This window comes from Armigeres subalbatus, chromosome 2 (genome assembly GCF_024139115.2).
Source record: "Armigeres subalbatus isolate Guangzhou_Male chromosome 2, GZ_Asu_2, whole genome shotgun sequence".
Taxonomy (NCBI): domain Eukaryota; kingdom Metazoa; phylum Arthropoda; class Insecta; order Diptera; family Culicidae; genus Armigeres; species Armigeres subalbatus.
The window spans coordinates 415,698,313-415,721,399 of record NC_085140.1 but is presented as its reverse complement, the minus strand read 5'-3'; the positions used below and the strand labels follow the sequence as shown (position 1 = coordinate 415,721,399).

Sequence of the window (23,087 nt, the reverse complement as noted above, 5' to 3'; positions counted from 1 at the left end):
AATAAGGACTATGATTAGAAACTCGGTACCTGGAATGTAAGGACCCTAAATGAACCTGGACGAGTGAGCCTTCTGGCTCGTGAACTGCAGAAGGTTGGAGTAAACGTGACCGCTATTCCGATGGCCTAGATCCGGAGAACGTGAATTCCGAGCCGTGGACCCCACGACCAACGCTGCATTCAAGCATAACACCAATCACAGCGGCGGCGGAAAAGCAGAGCATGGAGTTGGTTTCGTAGTTATGGGCAAGCAGATGAAGCGAGTGATGAGTTGGAAACCCATTAGCGAACAAATCTGTCTGTTGAGAAACGGCACAATTTTTTTTTTGTTTCTATTTATTTAAGTGATATTTTCAGTATTTTATAAGTGATCCAATACGGCAGACTACGGTGGGCTGGTCACGTTGTTCGTATGCCGGAAGAACGTTAAGCGAAGATAATATTTAGTAGAGAACCCGGAAGAGGCCGCAGGCTTCGTGGAAGGCCGCGTACACGATGGCTTTTTGCAGTTGAAGAGGACCTGAGAGCGCTCAATGTTCAGGGCGACTGGAAGCGATTGGCCCAGGATCGAGTCCAGTGGAGAAGGATACTCCATTCGGCGTAGGTTCATCGAAGAGCTGTAGCCCATCAAGTATCAAGTATGTATAGTAGACCTCTTCATGTTTTCAAAAAGTATCAAAAATTCAAACGGTCAACCGGCCCAGAATCACAATTCATATAAATATAAAATATAAATAAGCCTTCTGTCAAATTTTCAGCTGATTCGGATAAAATTTCGAGGCTGCTCAAGTCGATTTAGTGCTTTTGGGCTATCTTAAATTTTCAAAAAATCTACTAAGAGATATAAACGCCGGAAATCATCGCAACAACCTCTAAACGGAAGCTTTTGGTGTGCTCTACACTGCCGCTAACCGCAAGTCGACTTGCGGTTAGCGGCAGTACAAGTGTACTTTACGATTAGTTCCGTTTATGTTTGGACCATGTTAAATTGATTTTCAAGTTTTTGAGTTTATGCACTCTGTTTCTCTTAAAAGTCATGTTTAAAAACATGAAGATGTCTTATGTATTGCTTGCTTAGAATCGGATCAGTTATCTATTTTGACTATTGATTTATTATAAAACAGATCTTGTGACCTTTCAAACGCATTCGATATGACATTTGCGACATTTGACAATCAACGCACTACGGAGTGTCGTGAACTATCTGTAGTTTATCATGTTTTCGGTGCAGCATGTATTGAAATAAAAAAACTGGATTAGAGACACTCATTTCATTGATTTAGTTTACATCTAAACAGATAACACTGAACTAATTATTTGACGCCACACTACACGGTTCGAGTCCCCTTTTTTTCATTCTCGAATGCGCCCCACGCTTGCCAAGTCGTTCTGTACCTGGTCTACTCACCTCGCACGTTGCGCTCCACGCCGTCTCGTACCTGACGGATCGGAAGCGTACACCATCTTTGCAGGGTTGCTGTCCGGCATTCTTGCAACATGTCCTGCTCTGGATATTGGGTTTTGTCTTGGATATTGAGTTCGATGTAGAGCTGGGTGAGCTCGTGGTTCATTCTTCGCCGCCACACATTGTCTTCTTGTACATCGCCAAAGATGGCTCTAAACACCGTCTCTCGAATACTCTGAGTGCTTGCAAGTCCTCCTCGTGTTTCATGTCCGTAGAGGACTACCGGTCTTATCAGCGTCTTGTACATGACACATTTGATGTGGTGGTGAATCTTTTTTGACCGCAGTTTCTTCTGGATCCCGTAGTAGGCCCGACTTCCACAGATGATGCGCCTTCGTATTTCACGACTAACATTGTTATCAGCCGTTAGCAAGGATTCGAGGTAGACGAATTCCTCGACCACCTCGAAGGTATCCCCGTCTATCGTAGCACTACTTTCCAGACTGACCCTGTCGCGCTCGGTTCCGCCCACAAGCATGTACTTTGTCTTCGATGCATTCACCACCAGTCCAAATTTTGTTGCTTCACGTTTCAGGCGGGTGTACAACTCTGCCACCTTTGCAAATGCCTATAAAGTCCATGTAATCCGTGAAACAAATAAATTAACTTAATCTATTGAAAATCGTACCCCGGCTGTTACACCCGGCCCTCCGCATGACACCTTCTAGAGCAATATTGAACAACAGGCACGAAAGTCCATCACCTTGTCTTAGTCCCCGGCGCGATTCGAACGAACTGTGTTCGCCCGAAATCTTCACACAGTTTTGCACACCATCCACCGTTGGTTTGATCAGTCTGGTAAGCTTCCCAGGGAAGCTGTTCTCGTCCATAATTTTCCATAGCTCTACGCGGACTATACTGTTATATGCCGCCTTGAAATCAATGAACAGATTGTGCGTTGGGACCTGGTATTCACGGCATTTTTGGTGGATTTGCCGTACAGTAAGGATCTGGCCCGTTCTCGAGCGGCCGTTAACGAATCCGGCTTGATAACTTTCCACGAACGCATTCACTAATGGTGACAGACGACGGAAGATGATCTGGGAAAAAGGTGGGTCTGCTGTTTCCGCTTCCGTCTATAACGTTCCACGTTTTGCAGGGTACCTTGTTGCAGCGTTGCAGTGTCGTTAATGGCTGCTTTGACTGTATTCCAACTGTCCTCAAGAGGGGCTCCATCGAGCTCACCCTCTTCCGGCAACGCTGCCTCGAGATGCTGCTCTTATGCAGTGGCGACATCAGGTTGCTTCAGTCGTATCGCGGCGGTCGTTGGTTCTGAACATTGTTGATGACGGATAGTTTTGGGCGCAGTTTAAGCATCACCAGATAGTGGTCAGAGTCGATGTTAGCACCACGATTCGATAAGAAAATTATTTTGAGCTTTTTAGTGGAATGTCTTCACTTGTCATAAGACGAGTTAATACAATCCCATTGAATCGAGTCGAGTCAAGTACGAGACACTGAAGACGGCCTTACTGTTGAGGTCGAAATACGTATCTGTCAAGACCACGATTCGTCCTGACGTCGATAATGTCGAAGAAGTGCCGTCCATCAATCAGAACGTTGTCGATTTGTGATTCTGTCTGAAGTGCTGCTCTAGTTTATTACGTAGTGGAAGAACCGCTCTTCGCATAACAAAAAACTTTGCGGTGTGTTTTTGTTCGATTTGTTTGTGCTTTTTTTCATCCAAGGTGAGTGAAAAAAAGGTTGTTCCGAAAATAGTTTCCAATAATTAGTCCAGGGGCGTGGTAATTTAGCGGTACAGAAGCAGAGTTTGTAACCTCTTTAGAGTTTGCATCATTTTATCAAGCGAAATCAACGGTTGCTTTTACGATATTGTTGTTTTGCAGAAGAACCGCTTTAGGTCGTGACGAAAATGTCACATCGCATAGGAAAGGGAAACAGTGCTGGTTGCTTTGCTAAGGCAAATGTCGCACTGGTGGAATTCCCAGTTAGATGCTGTTGTTTTGCAATCGAGTCACTTTAGATCGCTGCCTAAATTTACCATTGCGAAGGAAAGAGAGACAGTGCTGGTTGTTTTTGTAACATTATCACTTAGCTTTCTTTGTTCTTTTTAGCGATAAATTGGAGGTTTTTTTTTTGTCTTTATTATTGAGATATTCAGCCCGAGGCTGGCTCGTCTCGTAGCAATTGGAGGTTCAATTATTATTCAGATTATAGTAATATGATTACCGTTTTGACTCATATTACGAACACTTAAGCACATTTTTCAGTTCGGAGTTCTTTATTGCATATGAATTAAAATAAATTGATAGATATTTTTTTCCATCGAGCAGCAAATGATTAGAACTTACATATAAGTGCTTGGTAATCATAATTTAGTTATTTTAACAATCAATACTTATTGATTTTATTCTGCCAAATGGTGTATCAAATGCCAAACACGCTTAGTAAAAATTGTTTCAAATTCCGAACCCTTTGCTTCAAATTCCGAACACTACATTAAACGCTATTAACTACAAAATGTCAACGTTATTTCGTTGTTGGACAGTTATGATGTCCTTGATCTGTACCCCTGCTGATATTTTTTTCACTTCTGCAAAAATTACGAATTGTTTCAGATAAATCTCCATGTAATGACTGTCCGGAATCAGTCTGTTCATGATTTGAGTACAAACAAAAAACCCTTCAATTTTTTTTCTCCTCGGAGCAGAGGGAGGATGTGAAATACCGAAAGTGTCTCTGATTATATATAGTAACTTCATTAAATGTTGCTCTATAAGTGTTGAGTGAGAATCTGTAAATGCTACTGGGTGCACTGCAACTGCAAGAAACACTTAACATACTACGAGCGCACAGAGGTTGACATCTCTACCTCTTTCAGATACGGCGCTTCGAGTAGTAAGGTTGTGTGGCAGTGGAGCGGTTCTTCCCAGCTTCCCAGCTTATCATTCTTATATCTCACTGTGATGATTTTCGTTCGGCCATATGAACCGTCAGAAAACGACATTCGCGGTCGAATGACCTCGGTAAATAACATTTTTGGCCAAGTTCCCCTTCCTGCCAAACGACTATTTCGTCCAAACGGCAGTTCAATCACACGTCATTTCCGGCCGTATGTCCATTTCATCAAATAAAAATGATCTTCGGTGGTTTGATGAAATGGTTTGTTTGTTCAAATTATATATTCGGCTTAATAGCTTTCGAACAAACAGTCCTACCCTGGTCATTTAGCCGATCAGGTAATCCAGCCGAAAATGCTGTTTGGCCAAAATGGTCGTTTTGCAAAAATGGCCTTTTTGACGAAAAATAATCAAATGTCAATTTTGGATTGATGGATTCTCTTCATTTTACTGAGCCAACAAGTTTTTTAGCCCAATAATGTGCTATTCGGTGAAGTAACATCCGGCTAAATGGCTATTGGTCTAATGAGTTTCAGCACAATTGTACACCCGCCTGAAACGTGAAGCAACAAAAGTTGGACTGTGGTGAATGCATCGAAGACAAAGTACATGCTTATGGGCGGAACCGAGCGCGACAGGGCCCGCCTGAGAAGCAGTGTTGCGATAGATGGGGATACCTTCGAGGTGGTCGAGGAATTCATCTACCTTGGATCCTTGCCAACGGCTGATAACAGTGTTAGTCGTGAAATACGAAGGCGCATAATCTGAGGAAGTCGGGCCTACTACGGGCTCCACAAGAAACTGCGGTCAAAAGATTCGCCACCGCACCAAATGTGTTATGTACAAGACGCTGATAAGACCGGTAGTCCTCTACGGAGATGGAACATGGACAATGCCCAAGTAGGACTTGCAATCACTCGGAGTATTCTAGAGACGGGTGCTTAGGACCATCTTTGCCGGCGTGCAAGAAGACGGTGTGTGGTAGCGAAGAATGAACCACGAGGTCGCCCAGCTCTACGGCGAACCCAGTATCCAATAGGTGACTAAAACCGGAAGGGTACGATGGCAGGACATGTTGCAAGAATGTCGAACAACAACCCTGCAGAGATGGTGTTCGCTTTCAATACGGCAGGTACGAGACGGTGTGGAACACTGCAATCAAGGTGGACAGACTAGGTACAAAAGAAATTGGCGAGCGTGGGGCGCATTCGAGGATGGAGAGATGCGACCTCGAACCATGCACTGTGGCGTCAAATTGTTGATTCAGTGTTATCTGTTTAGATGTAAACTAAATAAATGAATGAGTTTAGGCCAAATGACCCTTTCCCGCTGTTGATTAATCAACACAGTTCCCTAGCAGCGTAACTCAGACCGATTTTTTTTGTAGTAAGTTATATATGACTGAATTTGATTGTATATAACCAGTAGCAACTTATAAAATACAAAAACGAAACTTAACAAACCTAGAGACAGGATTGTTCGATTACTCGTGAAAGTGCAGAAAACTGCCTTTCATCCGATCGAGTATCATGTCATTAAATTACTCCCACAAAACCTAAAGCCTTAAATAGCACGTCCATTGGAATTTCATGCTCCATCATCCCCTACTCATTCAAAAAGATATCTGGTTAACACTACACAAAGTCTGGTTCTGCTTTGGCAACCGTGTCGACATTGTGTTCCGTTTTTCCATTACCAACACTTTTTTTTCCTGTTGTTATTGCTGAACCCATCCAGAGAAAGCACAGCTCCAGTGTTGTCTGCTCGGGAAGAGACCGTGAGTGGTAATGTTTGTTTGCATAGCGGAAGGTCGGTTTTTATTTCACGAATCTGGGATTCGGCGTTGGCACTTTTTAATTCCATTATGGAAATGTATAAATTATGTATTGGAAGGATATGCAGCGGACGAAGGTGGACGCTTGTGGAGCACACCTCAAAGTAGATTGATTATGCAGCTATACTCTGTTCTTTCATAATCCTGAGAAAATCCAGCAGGGAAGCTCTTTTTAAGAAATTGTTGGTTTTGTAGATATTGAAAGCGGATCGAGAAAAGAGAATACAGTTTCATTTTGCGGTTGTCTTTTCAATTTTGCAAATGAGCTTGAAACAGTTTGGGTTTTTTTTTATTTCTGGTTGTACCGATATGTTTCAAAATGATGTTTCATAGTGATTGAGAGTTTGATTACTCATGGTAAAATTATCAATTTGTGAAAAGGGTTTATTATTTAAACATACCGTCAACCGGGATGATGATTTAGCCGTAGAACTTTTGAATTATCTGTAGGTAGAGTAACTAGTTCGTTTAAAAAAAGTCAATTGTTTCAGTTTTTGGTCCTCAAATACATAAACTCCATTAAGTTATTGTAATAAGGGCCCATTCTCACCCATATTTGGCCCATTGTCACTTCCGTTAACTGTATATAGAATCACATCGCCATTGAAAAATATAGTTTTAATTTGTTTTCGATTCTACGATGATTAAATAAATTAAAAAAAGTTATTTTGCATATTGAATAAAATTGAATAAATTTGGTAGAATAAATCAATAAACAGTAAATTGTAATGTAAAATTTAATTAGACAGAGTCTAACATTGATGCATGTGCGACTATATCTGTCGTTAACAGGGTACGGTTGAAACAATAAGCTTTTGATTGAACAATGAGTAACTCAACGCATCACAACTATCCTTTATTTGACACAAATCAAGCGTCAAGCATATAAAAAGGTGCTGTGACCAGGTAAACAAGTCCTCGTGCCCATCGTAATGCAAATACAAATACTCCAAATGTCCTCGTTAACCTCAATAGAAACCAAATACAAGAGGATTCATCTGTTGTTCAGGGAGGAGGCGTTCAGGTTCAAAAACCTTCTAGAATAAAAAAACATCCTCCGGTCCGTAATAGTCAATCGCCGTCTTATGATGATACACAAGTGCCATTGGAACAGACTCTGTCTGAGTGAGGGCGTAAATGCTAAGCACAAGCCGAACAACAACCTGAGGCAAATGCCAACCATGCTGCTCCGATCAGCGCAGGAAAAGCACTCCATCGTAAATTGTGTTTACCGTTCCCGCGTCGTTACAGTGCCACCATCAGCACCAAAATGTACATCGAATCCACCAAACGAATTTTCTCGAATTCCTGCGACGATAAACACGGCGAATGTCTTGGAAGGGAACAACGTCCGTCTCGTAAACGTTGTTTTCCAGCAAACACTTCCTGTCGCTCAGTTCACAAGTGAAATGTCGTCACGGTGTTTGCACTCGGGCAAATAACATCAGGCCAATTCCATTCAATACAGCTCATTTGATTGTTGTGTCGGATTAAACAGCGAACGTTGGGATAGTTCAGCAATGTGGATTGTTCAGTGACAGAGGTATTACAGCTATGCCATGTGTGGTCCGGAGCCCGCTTTAATGATGCGTTGGTAAATTGTTGTTAAAGCTTATCGGTTGTTGGAGTATTTAATTTATTTGATGGTATAATACAAAATTCTACCGAAATTCACATAATTTAGCAACTGCAGTGGGACATACATTTAGCACCACACGATGCAATCCTCTCATAGTGGTGCCGAATAAAATAATATAAGCTGGTGCTTTCAGTCAGTGCATTCAATTTTACCCATGAACAAATGCAGATCTATTTGCAAAGACATTTTCGTAAGCTGCGGCAAAATGATTATTTACATGAAATCAAAGCTTTTTTACCTTTGCTTGTTGATATAAAACTAACATTCTTTTGAAAAATATTCAACAAAAATTTCCTGCAACCTTTTTTCGAATGTAGGGGTCATTCTTAGCCAAGCGATTGAATGCGCGGCTAAAAATCTAGACAACGCTAACCATAATTTCGAAGAAGAAAGGAATCCTTCAGTTGTAGCGTTTAGAAAAAACAATTTCACAATCTTGAAACCATCTTGTTTTTCCTCCTGTTCGTACAAGGAGGTTATTTTGGACTGGTATCTAATGTAGTTTTGCACTATTTTGCTCTTACGCCAATCATTCGCTGCATGACTATACAAAGATGGCTGATTTTTGGCTAGGATTTTAACCATACCTGTGTTTTCCGTATCTCAACCCGTTTGTATCCTTTCCTGACCCGTCCCCAACAGATTTGATCCACCAAATTAAATGCTACGCTCCATTAATGAGATCTCCGCCATCCGCCAAATATGAACCTGCCGCGTTTTTAGGGAAGTACATCCATCGTTTTTCTTTTTGCATAATCTTTTACTCAGTTCCCCGGTCCTTGTCTTATCTCGAATCACCCGAAGGCGAAACCTTTTCCAAGTTTGCAAATAACCCGCTGGACCAAGCTGCCAACCCGTGAAGCAAATCTATTTTCACTCCAGTAAGTTATTTCCGGCTGGTAACCCATTTTTGTATTACTGACCGGCATGACGCCAAAACAGGTGGCGAAGGGGAGAGCGCCGGTGGGGTCTTGTTCCAAGTTCAAGTGCCAACAAACTGAGCATTTAAAGTACCCAGCTTTTTGGATGACGACGGTGCAGACGAGGGGAAAATTGCAGAGTTGGGCAAATTCAAATTTTATTACTCTCTGGGGCTCCCCACCTCCGGAAGCACACTGTCCACACTCCAAACCGGGTGCTACGGGGAAACAAAGGAAGGACAAATGCATGCAACGTGTGACGCCAAGATAAACAGGACCCACCAGAAATTTGGGTTTTTATTACTGATCCTTTATGCCGCTTCTTTGTTTGCTCCCGGCCATGGCAGAAATCGATATTATGGGTGTTAGGTCCTTGGCTTATTTTGTGTTGAACCGCATGGAATAGATTCAAGGAAATATCTCGCCGTGGGGTTGGTGCACATATCATATTGATTTAGCAATATAGACGTACTAAGAGGATAATTTTATTTTGCTGTTATCAAGTACTGTGCCAAATTGTTTGACTTCGCCACTAATGTTGTCTTTCATCTGTTTTTTATAAATTTACCATACCTACATAGCACGAGCGAATGTATGTCTGAAACATAGGATCCGAAATATTCTTATGAAGGATGGAACTAAACGTTGGATACCACGCCAGCTGATCGTTTGTTGAATCATAATTAACAAACTTTATTTCATTACCCCTGCAAGAAATTACGCACGCCTTTCTCGTGGCATCTGAATCAGCAATCAAGAGGACGGCGAAGGGAAGCTTGGTGAGAGCTACTATGGGATCTCTTAAGAGCATTACTCATGTAAATGTGTGCACTGTGTTGAGGGATTTTTTCGTAGTCGTCCTCTGCGCTGGCTGACACGCTGATTTCAGGCTCGTGTCATTTGCATTGTTTTTATGAGGGCCATAATTTCCTATTTTATGACTGTAGACGTAAACGTGCGACGAAGGAAACTCTGCGGCAGCTACATTTAGTTCAAATATGAAAATATTACGGAGAGGCAAAGGCTCAAATTTTGAATTCGAAAACATCTGCTAGCTTTCAAAGAGTGTGACTTCGCACATTACAACTTGGAAAGAGCTCACGTACAAATTGTTGAAGTTTTGAAAATGATTGATACTGCGTTTTAAATTTTAAAATTTGAAAATAAAAATGTTTGGTAGAAATTTGAAGAGAGCTTGAACCGATACTTCAAACACTTATCGCATACATTGTGTCTCGAAAACTGGGTAACTGTTGGAGGAAACACCATTTATTATTTTTAGATATCACATTCCCAACAAAGTAATGTCTCGCTGGTCGACAACGAAGCTCGCTTAATAACTTCCCACGATCTCATTCATTATAGATGACAGACTAAGGAATCATTTTATATTCTCACAGTGCAAGCTTCAGTAGCCCAACAAATACAATGATCAATAACGGCGCCGGCCACGTCCTTGAAGTCAGTTACAAAAATAGAAAAGACATAAGTCAAGCTCTATCTGGTAAAAGGGCGAATGTCGCAAGAGAGAATTCTCTTCGTCGACTTCCCCTCTTTTATATAAAAGTGACAAGCAGAGGATTTCTTTGCAGTTTATCACCTCAGAATGCAAGTTCGCATTGTTTTCTATCGTGCTGAGGTGATAAACTTCAAAGAAATCCACTGCTTGTCACTTTTATTAAAAAGAGGGGAAGTCGGCGAAGAGAATCCTCTCTTGCGACATTCGCCCTTATTCCAGATAGAGCTTGAAGTATGTGATATTCACCTAGCAGCACAATCCAAACCGATTTGGTTACAGTAACTCGAATGTGACTTAATTCGGTTGCATATGTGTTACATGTGTGCAACATGTGTGCTGGGGTTCGCTATTTAGAAACCGTGTTTACCTCTGCGACTCCACAAAAATCACAGGAAGTATCATTTGTTAATGGGTAGGTATCGCTGGGTCAGAATTAACAATTATAAGAGATGTGACCGTCTGAACTTTTTAAACATTAATATAACATAACATAAATACGATAAATCGCGTACTCACAATCGAAGGCACAGTAATTAATCGATTTATGCATGCAATACTCATTCCTTGAATAAGGTTTTGTATTCAGGAATAGACGTACAGAAATCTCAACAACAATAATTATTGACAAAAAGCTAGTAATATAATGTATTGAGTCAAAAATATGATTGATTGAATTGACTAAAAATAGTGTTGATCCAACAATCAATAACGAGTCAGGAGTCCCTCGATTGATTTAATAATGTTTATTGCGCATTCAATACTATATTCTCATTCGAAACAACAATAAAGTATCACTGGCGGAATTATACTGGAGTATGTGACCTACCAAATTGAATATTTTTTTTTCAGAAATTTCGAAATATACGCCAACATTTTACCGAAAAATAAAATTGATATTCCGTCAATTTTGATATATCATGGAAAAATCCTCCGGAAAAAGTCTTGAAGAAACATTCGAAGAAATTTTTTGGTAAAACTTAAGAAAAATTTTCTGCAAACCTTTCTAAGGAATTCCTTCAAGAAATTATTAAACGAGTTCCTGAATTTTAGTTAAATATTTTTTCGAGTATTCCGAAATAGATCCTTGATAACTGCTACAAGAATTCATTTGTGAATTCCACAAACATTTTTTGGAAATCTTAAGGTTCTCCTTCGGAAACTCTTTTCAAGAATTTGTTCAAAAATTTATTCAGAATTTTTTTTGGAATTCCTCCAGGAATAATTTGAAAAATCGCGCCAGCAATTCTCTTGGACATTTTTTTTCTTCGGAAATGACTTTGTAAACTACTCCAGAAATTCAATCGGAAGTCCTGCTAGAAAATCTATTGAAAACATCATGAATAAATCATACAAAGCTGCATAGAAAACTCTTTCTGAAGTTCCTGCAGAAGTCATTCCGGATTTTTTTTTCGGAAGAATTATTTCGAAAATTTATTACAGAACGACATACTTTCCGGTGGAAATCCTACAGAAATTCCCAGAGGAGTTTCTAACACAACATCCAAAAAAATACCTTAACAAAATTCCTCGAGGAATTTTCCAAATGAAGTTTCCGAAGGAATTCTTAAATCCGAATGATTCCTTAAAGATTTTCTGGATGAAATTCTGAAGAGATGCTCGAAAGAATTCTTTATGGAAATTCGAAAGGAATTACTGAAAGAGTTGCTGAAGAATTTTCCAGAGGAATTCTCGAGGAACTCCAAAAGTAATTTCTGAAATTCCTAACCAAAACTAGATTTTTTGAAGGAACTGCTTAAGGAATTACAGCAGGAATAAATTTGAAGAATTTCTGAAATAATCGCTGAGGTTATGGATCCTGTTGGAATTCCTGAGCCTGTTTTGGAAAGAATTCATAAAACATTTTCCATAGCGGAATTTCTGAATGAATTTTCGAAAGAATTTTCGTACAAATTTTTAAAAGAAAGCGTTGATCAATATCCAAAGGAGTTTTCAAAGAAATTTCGGAAGGAATTTCTGACGAAAATCCCAATATTTTTTTCCTTACAGAATTTTCTAAATTTTTCCTGACGGAATGCCTGGAGGAAGTTTAAAACGAGTACCTAAGGGAAATTCCGAAGATATTCTAAAAATTCGTCAAACTTTGTAACGATTTTGTCAACAAAATATTAATTTTGCGCATCTTTAATTATGTGTCAAGATTTGTTCATCACGACATTACGCATCTAAATGTAATACATTCGCTACAATACGCTGCATCAATCGCTGCAGTTGCTGATGCGGCAAGCAGTCATCGCGGGTGCTGTATGTAGAAGCCTACCCATCGCTGGTGCCTTGCGGATGGATAGTCAACGAGTGAACTATGCAGACCAGACGGACAGTGGTTCGCCAGCACTTCCCCACCCACCACCATCGATAAACGTTTGGGATTTGTAGTTGTTACTATGAAACTCCCCCTTTTTCTAATCGACAACTAGCAATAGCCAGGCCAGACCAGGACACAAGAGACTCTCCGGCAATCCCAGGGTCGGCTAACTACTGGGTAATCAAGGGTTTTTCGCGGTAAACAAAACTAACAACACAGGAACTTTCACTTTTCTTGTATAATTTATTGATTCCTAATTGTGGCGTGTGCGTGTTGTTCTGTGTTATCAAATTGTGTGTTAATTTGTTATGTGTGACCTAATTTAGTTGTTGTACCGGTACATACCGCTGCTGCTGTTGATGATGGGCCGAAATAGCCGCCACAGCGACTCCAGTCCAACTGTGCGGCTAGAAATCTCGCCGACTAGCGAGGCGAGCGGTGATGTGGACAATTTTTTGTCCGACGGGGCCAGCAGGGCGTTGCTGGTTAGTACGTTGCAGGCGTCTTCCCTCTTTGACACAATCGGCCGGCCGTGGCTTCACCACCTTGGACAGCCGAGAGGGAAATCCTCCTTGACGTTTAAGGAAATTCCTGAGGATTCGTCCAACTATGGACGACGCAATCCTTAACTGTTTAGGCCCGAAAGCCTGTTGGCTTAGCGGACCGAACCGTGTGCTAGACGGAACAAAATAATAGGAAGTAGAGGTCCTGGACACATCTTCCCCAAATCTCCAGGGGTGGGTGGGTCTGGTTCACTTGTTACAACTTGACTTCACAAAACACGTCTTAGCACACGGACGCCTGATTTACAAAGAGGCCGAGTTTGGGCAATGGCTACTCTTTTATACCAAATTCCCTCCATATTTTCCCGCTAATTTTTATTGCATTTTTCATCCAACATGACATTTGCAGAATCATGATGCCATGTTGGATATTTGATAGCATCCTCATGTCTTTACAGCGGTACCAAACCCTAACGCTTCTGTGGTAGTTCTGCTGGTATTACACGAGAAACGTGAAGGCTCCGACAAAACAACATAATTGCAAAACAAAAATCTACAATTTGTAACCAAACGGTTACACTATCCACCACCCCGATGAAAAAAATGCGAAAGCACGAAGAGATTTTGCATTTTTTTTTCAATTCACTCTCTCAAGTCATCTTCGGCCGTCATCGGTTCGTGGATGTAAAACAATTAAAAACTATTACAATATTTACAAAACAACAATTTGAAATTCTAAACTACTCTACTTATATCGCGCGATATCATAATACAGCTTTACAACAAATTAAAAATATAAATAATAAATATGATAAAATAACAATAACGTACGTGCACCAATATATACAAATTAAAATACAAAAATGAAATAAATTAAAACATGCAAAGTATACATAAAACAAATTAAAATCATTTAAATATCCCGTATTATGGGTGGACAACATTATTTACAATATTTACATGTTGCGCATCAAAAAACAATTTTACAACCCTATTTACAATATATACACCACATTCGATCACATTCGATGTGCACGGCCGAACCCCCTGGCGGGATTGATTCGCCGGCGGGCAAACTGTCAGTGAGTGACAATTCGCCGAAACGTCATAAATCTGTCAATGCAATCTGACACAGCATATCCATTGTTTATTTATGTTTACGGTATGCTGTGCAGTGGAAAACATATAGTGAAGTGAAAAGTAATAAAATTAGCCTTTTCAGTGATATTCTTTTCGGTAAGTAGTACGTACGATTTATATAAACATATCGAAGACTAATCTTCGTATGTATTTGTGTTTTCTTTTAGGTGAATGACTTCATTCAACCAGGGTTGTTGTGCTATTTGGCAACAATCTTTCCGATGAAAGATTGGCCAATAGCAAACCCATAACGGTCCCGGGACACCGTGATAGTCATCTTGACTCTGCAAGATGAAATCAGGTAAGTAAAGTGTACACAATAAAATCCATCATATAGTAATGATTGGAATATTTTTATTAGATTTGGCCAATCATCCAAGTTGGGCGATCCCCTTCCAACAACTCCATAGGTGGAGAAAGATGAGGGCAATTTAATTCACCCCTCGCCTCCTTCTCCGATCCTACCAGTGCTGGTATGGATCCCCGTAATAAATCAGGTAAGTGGGATCTTTTAATTGCATGCTAGCCATTTATAACGACTGATCGGAGTCTTTCATCCGTCGGTCAAACTACTTTAGGACTAGACTAACAGCTAATTGATTCTCTTTACAACTAACACAACCGACTAACAATTCCATTGTCCTTGAGTGTTATAAAATGATTAAAATTGGTTTCTCTTTTTCTTTCCAGATGTTTATCCTTTCGGCGGTGATTGCACCAAGTGACTGGGGGCAAATAATAATCCCACACAGCACCGGAACTGGGCAATCTGCCATAGGTAAGGAACTGGAAAATAATGAGAAATAAAATTGTCAAATTTTTAGTTGGATTTGTTTTTCTTTTTATTGAAGGAAAATACCTTTTGGTGGGTTCCAGGTGTGCGTCCGGAACGGGGATTTTTTAATGAAAATGTAGGTTCCAAAATCGAAGTTATTTTCGTGCACAGTTCTTTGGCCGTGGGTTCCGCTCGAAAATTGTTGTTGGCCTTTTTCCGTCGGATCTTAAATGTCCGGGTTTGCTTTCGTAGGGATTCGGGGTTCGAAGATTGGGAATTTGAAGAATGGAAAGCACTACCAGGTAAGTCTCGGGGAAAATCGGATGAAGGAAGCATCGACTTACTGGTAAAATCGGGAGAAAAATAACCGGAAGAATAGCGTGACACTGGGCTTCTTTTCGTTCCCTTATCGACCTGAAGTTGGTCTTCCGAATTGGATTCGGACTCGCTGAAGGACATTTCATTTTCATCGGAATCGGAACTAGGAATTATCAACTCATAGTTTTCTTCTGGTTCCGACTCCGGTTCCCTGAATTCGCATGTCGCGCTAGGGGGTAAATAGCGAGAATTGGCATCGCTTGTGACGATGTCCATGTCACGCATAAATAAATTAATGATTCGTTTAATTTTTACGACATCTGCTGGCATCATTATCCCCGAAGTCCTCTGCTCCCGAATGGTGTGCAAAGTTTCTTCGAGGTCCAGCTCTAACTCCTCTAGCGGGTAGTTAGGATGCGTCGATAGTAACGGACCGGGAATCTCAGTAGATTCTTCCAAGTCCGATTCGTCCGCATCATATGTCTGCGGCTGCCAATTTATTGCTGCATAATTGGTTTCAGCCTTTGCTCGTCGCTTGCGTGTCATTGTTTATGAGAATCAGTGGTGGTTAAGTGGGTGAAAACAAAATCGTAAAACACAGTGACGAAACAAAACAAAACAAGTTAAAATAAATTGTGCGCGTTCGTTGTCAAAGTAAATGGGCATAAACAGTAAAGCATAATTATGATATATGTTATAAAAGTCAATAAACGGTTCACGAAACACAAAATTTGCCAACATCAACGAATTTTAGTACGGAAAAAACGACAATCGATCGCAAATGTGTCCGTGATGTGTTCAGGACCTCTTTTGAAGGCAAAAGCCTCGTGTTAACACTTTTTTCCACATCAAAGTTGAATAGTGATCTCAAAGGGTAGACATTCGTGCAAGCACGGATCCCTGCCACCTCCCGCGGCAAAATTGTTAGATTTTTGTATACTACTACGGACCCTTGATTACCGTTCGCGGACTTTTGGCTGGGAGCCAATTGAAACTAGAGTTTCCTGAATCGACAACTAGCAATAGCCAGGCCAGACCAGGACACAAGAGACTCTCCGGCAATCCCAGGGTCGGCTAACTACTGGGTAATCAAGGGTTTTTCGCGGTAAACAAAAACTAACAACACAGGAACTTTCACTTTTCTTGTATAATTTATTGATTCCTAATTGTGGCGTGTGCGTGTTGTTCTGTGTTATCAAATTGTGTGTTAATTTGTTATGTGTGACCTAATTTAGTTGTTGTACCGGTACATACCGCTGCTGCTGTTGATGATGGGCCGAAATAGCCGCCACAGCGACTCCAGTCCAACTGTGCGGCTAGAAATCTCGCCGACTAGCGAGGCGAGCGGTGATGTGGACAATTCTTTGTCCGACGGGGCCAGCGGGCGTTGCTGGTTGGTACGTTGCAGGCGTCTTCCCTCTTTGACACAATCGGCCGGCCGTGGCTTCACCACCTTGGACAGCCGAGAGGGGAAATCCTCCTTGACGTTTAAGGAAATTCCTGAGGATTCGTCCAACTATGGACGACGCAATCCTTAACTGTTTAGGCCCGAAAGCCTGTTGGCTTAGCGGACCGAACCGTGTGCTAGACGGAACAAAATAATAGGAAGTAGAGGTCCTGGACACATCTTCCCCAAATCTCCAGGGGTGGGTGGGTCTGGTTCACTTGTTACAACTTGACTTCACAAAACACGTCTTAGCACACGGACGCCTGATTTACAAAGAGGCCGAGTTTGGGCAATGGCTACTCTTTTATACCAAATTCCCTCCATATTTTCCCGCTAATTTTTATTGCATTTTTCATCCAACATGACATTTGCAGAATCATGATGCCATGTTGGATATTTGATAGCATCCTCATGTCTTTACAGCGGTACCAAACCCTAACGCTTCTGTGGTAGTTCTGCTGGTATTACACGAGAAACGTGAAGGCTCCGACAAAACAACATAATTGCAAAACAAAAATCTACAATTTGTAACCAAACGGTTACAACTACAACCAACAACCAACATGTGGTGACGATGTGGGCGAGTGAGATCATACGCACCATGCAACCGAAAACCGACGTAAGTTAAGTGCAGATTAGAAGATCACGTTGTGTTATATTTGTGATTTTTGTACTCCGCAGCGCGAAGCGGTCGGTTTTTTTTAGTTCGGAATTTGGATCCGATGTGAAAGTGTACGGCTGGCTTTGTTAACATGTTGTGAGGAAGTTTGATTCGGTTAATAAATTTCGTAATTAGTTTGACGTTTTGTTGACGAATCGTTTAGTGTTGAAAGTGAATATGATTGAGCAGATTCCGCAATAACGGTTTTCGGACCACGACGTGGCCGACTAGCAAGCTGGGCAAATTAAAATGAATCTTGGCAATTCCTTTCGAGGAATTGGCGCAAAAGCCAAGTTTTTAAGCGGAATTTGTTCGTCTTCACTATTTTGATAATTTTATGATGACTTCACCGGAATAAACCGTTACAACTTTCGATGGAATATCTGAAGAAATTTTCAAAGAAATTTCTGGATTTATCTTCGATGCTCCGAAGAATTTTCCGAATGAGGAATTTCCGAAGGAATTCTTGAAAAAATGTCCCAACATATTTTTGGAGATATTTCCTTGGGATTTTCTTCTGAAATCCTGAAGAAAATTCCTGAAGTTTCATCATCGATTTTGGAAGAAATGCAAGGAGCAAATTCCGAAGAAATTTCAGATAGAATGGAACTTTTGATGAAATACCTCGAAGAATTCCTGAAATAGTTTCTCAAGGATTTTTTTTTTATTCGTATATTTATTTGATAGGCACTATGTGTTCTTGACCGCTACTGTGCCGTGATCTTCTGTGGTATTCTGCTGCACAGAATCCACACAGAATCTTTTTTTAGATATCCCTAATTCGTTATTGTTGTCGTTTGTCAGTTCATAGCATCGTGAGTCCATTGTGTCCGTATGGTGTATCCAATGATCGTTACTTTGTCCGGTTGCCATTTATCGAGGATCGTTGGAGGAATGCCTCCGAGAAGAACAGTTTTGTCAGTCGTCATCAGGCAGCCGTGTCGGTTAGGCGCGTCTCCCAAAACTCGACCGTACGAACTGCGGTTCCGGCGACTGACAAGGGTTTTTGTGGAGGGGCTGGGAATCGAACTCATGACCATTCGCTTATAAGGCAAACGTGTAGCCAACTACGCTACGGGACCCCCCTTGTTTCTCAAGGAATACTTATAGGATATTCTAGAAGAATTCATAGATAATTTTTTTGAAGTAATTTCCGGAAAAAAAATCCTTGGGAATTACCCTAGTTTTTCGTGAAGAAACGGTCGAAGGAACTCATGAAGGAAGTTCCTGCTCATATCCTGAAAGAATTTCAAAAGAAATTCCTGGAAGAATTTTCTGGATCAATTCGCGGAGGATTTTTTGTAGAAGTTTCTTAAGGATTTCTAGTATGAATAACTTGAGAAATTCTCGATATAATTCCTGAAGCAATGTCTAAAGGGGGCTACGAAATGGTGAGACGACATCTGGGAAGGAGCGTCAAACGTAGCTCTGGTCACAACTCACAAGCTCCAATACTCACGCTTCCACGGGTCTTTCGATGACAACTGACCGACAGCTAAGGGTTGCGTACTTAGCTGGTAGTGTAGCCTGGGCACTGTTGTCTTTCTGACATCAACTCGAAGCGCACTAGCCTATTCCTGGTGTTGGCTGGGACTTTAAATTTGACCCGACTGATCGAGAACAGACACCAAGGAGGTGCGGCGCAAACAGCGTCTGTTCTCACATACAGCGGCTAAGTACGAAATGCTTTTCCCCGGAAGTTATATTTAAGATGGCAGCCCCATCCCGGTGGAAAGGGACCTTAGGCAAACATCCTACTGCTCCCATAACTTAACAAACCGTTCGAGAAACCAACGAAGAACGATCGAGAAGTGATATAACGGCGACGACTTTGACATGAAACAAAGGACACGAATTGGAACATGGAATGTTTCAACGTTAGCTCAGCAAGGTAAGCTGGCACAACTCGTCAGTGAAACACGGCACATGAAGCTCGGAATCCTAGGACTGAGTGAAGTCCGTTGGCCAAACTTTGGAGAACACAAACTACCATCGGGACAGGTATTGTTATATTCCGGTGTTCGAGGGAACAACGCTCCTCGGCACCGAGGAGTTGGTTTCCTGCTTAGCGCCCATGCACAGGCGGCGCTCATCAAGTGGTTACTAATTAATGAGAGTAATCATTGCCAGATTTAGAACACGGGTAAGAAATCTCACGATAATCCAATGTTGTGCGTCGAACGATGTTGCCGAGTTACAGTACAAGGAGAATATCTACAGTGAACTGAATGCCGTCGTGGATAAAGTTTCGGAAGGTGACATCAAGATCTACCTGGGCGATCTCAATGCGAATATAGGCTCCGACAACACGGACTATGAGCGGACCATGGGACGTCATGGTCTCGGAGAAATGATTGAAAACGGTGCGCTGTTGGCAGAATTCTATGGCAATAACGATATGGTGGTTGGAGGATCGCTCTTTCCTCATCGACCAGTGCACAAAGTCACGTGGGTCTCTCGTGATGGATAAACTGAAAATCAAATCGACCACATCTGCATCAGCTGAAAATGGAGACGAAGCCTTCTTGATGTCCGGAATAAACGCAGCACTGACATCGCGTCTGACCATCACCACCTTACGCATTGCTGGGATTCAGTGGCGAGAGGAGTGACTCGGATGGCGGTTCACACAGATAGAAAAAGTTGTTGAAATTTACACGAAAGTAATGCACATAAAGGGAATGACAAAAAGAGCGTATATTTGAACGATATTATCACCTGAATGTATGCAATTTGTATTGCATTATGTCACTTTTTATACGAATAAGTGTCATAATGCTATGTAAATTGCATACATTTAGGGCGAACTTGTTGAAAAAGATCCATGTACGCCCAGAATAGTGTAATTTTCCACGTCTTTAATATTTACGCGCTGATTACTTTTCATTATTTTTTTCTGTGTCCGTGATCCAGCTGTGTTCATTGAAGAACTTGGAACTCGTTTAGCGGATGTTCTGGAAGGTAGCAGCGTAGAAGAGCAGTGAACGACCATCAAAAATTCCTTGATCGTAAAAAGCGAGAACAACCTGGGTGAGCTGCGCACTCAGCGGAAGGAGTGGATTACGGATGCAACCTGGCGGAAAATCGAGAAGCGTAGAGAAGCAAAGGCCGCGATAGTGCGGGCAAGAACCAGAGCAGCCAAGTACGAGTCCCGTCAACGGAATTCGGCTCTAGAGAAGGAAGTTAAGCGCTTCTCCAGACGGGACAAGCGAGCGTGGGTGGACTCCCTGGCCAACGAGGGGGAGAAAGCTGCAACAACTGGCGATATTCGCCTTCAACTGCGATATCTCACGACGCCTGAGTTTTTTGACACGAATTCACTGTAATGGTGTAAAGTGTCTTAAATAAAACTAAAAAACGACGCCTGAGTGGAGCAAGGATGAATCCGAGGATACCGGTGAAAGACGCAACAGGTTATTCACGGACCCAACTGATCAGCTGAAATGTTGGTTTGAGCACTTTGAACAACTTCTTCAAGTTTCGACGCCCGACCTACCATCAACATCTCGGCATGAGCAGTCAAGGGTGCAATGCATTACTCGCTCCATCATTGCAGGAGATTGAAGCAGCCATCCGAAGCATGAAATCCAACAAAGCTCCTGCGGTCTATTGCATTTCAGCTATCTGCGACCTGTTGCATCAATTATTCTGCAATTTCTGGGAAACCGAAACTTTTCTGGCTGACTGGATGCAGGGCGTCTTAGTGAAGATCCCAAAAAAGGGGATCTGGCTGTGTGCGACAATTGGCAAGGCATCATGTTACTGTGCATTGTTCTCAAAGCTCTGTGCAAAGTTATCCTAAATCGGATACAGGAGAAAACAGATTCGACTCTCCAACGGCAGCAGGCAGCATTCCGCTCAGGGAGATCATGTGTGGACCATATTTTCACGCTCCGAATCATTCTGGAGCAAGTCAACGAATTCCAAGAGTCCCTAGTCTAGTGATTATGAAAAAGCATTAGTTCGTCTGAACCACGAAAATCTGTGGGGCGCCCTTAGACGCAAGTGAGTTTCGCATAAAATCGGCGGCCTCATCGAAGCGCAGTACGAAGCTTTTACGTGCAGGAGTGAGGCAAGTATGTATTCTAACTCCGCTACTGTTCCTCGTCGTAATCGACGAGATCATGGTGGGTGCGATTAACCGTGTACCAAATCGTGGGCAGCTCTGGCAGCCTATTACTATGGAGCATCTAAACGACTTCGATTTGGCTGATGATATTTCTCTACTAGCACAACGGCGTTCTGATATGCAGAGTAAACGAGTGAGTGAACGATCTGGCCGAACGCTCCTCAACGGCGGGTCTCACCACCACCACCAACGTCGAGAAGACCAAATCGTTGTATGCAAACAAAAGCAACCCCTTCAACTTTACGGTAGCTGGGCAAGAAGGTCGAAAACTTTCAATATCTTGGCAGCCAGTTAGCGTCGGATGGTGGAACCAAGATCGACATAACAGCACGGATCAAGAAGGCTAGGGCTGCTTTTGCGAGTTTACGAAATGTATGGAGATCCAATCAGATTAACCAATGCACCAAATTTCGAATATTTAATTCAAACGTAAAATCTGTGTTGTTATACGCCAGTAAGACTTGGTGTGTATCAGCAGAGATTACGCAAAATTGCAAATGTTTATCAACCTATGTCTACGTTTTATAATTCGGGCCTGGTGGCCTCACAATTGGATCTCGAATGCTGAGCTCCATCGACAATGCCATCAAAAACCGATATCGACAGAAATTCAAGAGGGTAAATGGAGGTGGGTCGGCTACACATTACGAAAGGGTGGAGACGAAATCTGCGTGGGGCTTGTGGCGGCGTAGCCTCAACAAAGGAAATAAAGGAAGTCGACAGGAATCTGACCTTGGCCCAGGTCAAGGCTAAAGCGAACAGCCGCTCAGTATGGAGATCTTTTACTCACGTTGGGATTTGTACCCCTAGGGGTGCTCAGGTATATGAGTGAGTGAGTGTCTGAAGAAATTTCTGGACGGCTTACCGAATTATTTTCTGGAGGTATTGGCAAAAGGGTTATTCAAGGTTTTTACGAATAAATATCTAGAATTTTTTTCGAAAATATTACTGGACCATTTTAGGGAATAACACCTGGATGAATATTCCAAGACTCCTGAAGTAATTCTCAAACAATTCTTGGAAATATTCAAAGAAGAATGATGGATCATTGATATTTTGGTGTTTTTTCTTGGCATGGAGTCGTAATTCCAGAGTCAAAATAGAGTTTTGTTTCACTACTGTCCTGAGCAGCAGTAAATCCTGGCTTGATTCTGAATTTAGGACTGCATGGCAAGACAACTAAATTACTAAACAATTGATAGACGATAAAACACAATTGAAATTTCCACACCAAATTATCAATCAACCGATTACGCCAAAATTGCTGGTGCATTTTCAAAACTCTGGCGCCGCCAATACTAACAATATTATTATTGAAAACGCAATTCATTTTGCTGCCTGGATGATTTCCAAGTATTTTCTTACAGAATCACATGTTGACTATTGTTCAAGAACTGATAGAAGATGGTTGATGTTTCTTGAACTGGACCAGGAATCGAACCCAATTTCGTACGAAATTTGCTTAAACCCCACTTCAGAGAATTGCTAATAGCTTCGCCGGGCAAACACTAATCTTTTGGTGGTTTTAAGCATAACATTCTGTATTAAATTCTT

The 23,087-nt window shown here is 41.6% G+C and overlaps 1 protein-coding gene and 1 long non-coding RNA gene across 18 annotated transcripts in view; one reads left to right on the top strand and one right to left on the bottom strand.

Annotated features, from left to right (window-relative positions):
- Window positions 1-23,087, bottom strand: part of LOC134213393 (potassium voltage-gated channel protein Shaw-like) — a 271,798-nt gene that overhangs the window by 61,641 nt on the left and 187,070 nt on the right. The window lies entirely within an intron of this gene.
- Window positions 14,086-15,017, top strand: LOC134213395 (uncharacterized). Its single transcript, XR_009979448.1, has 4 exons — window positions 14,086-14,299; window positions 14,371-14,504; window positions 14,565-14,700; window positions 14,894-15,017. It is a non-coding gene; the product is annotated as an uncharacterized LOC134213395 (long non-coding RNA).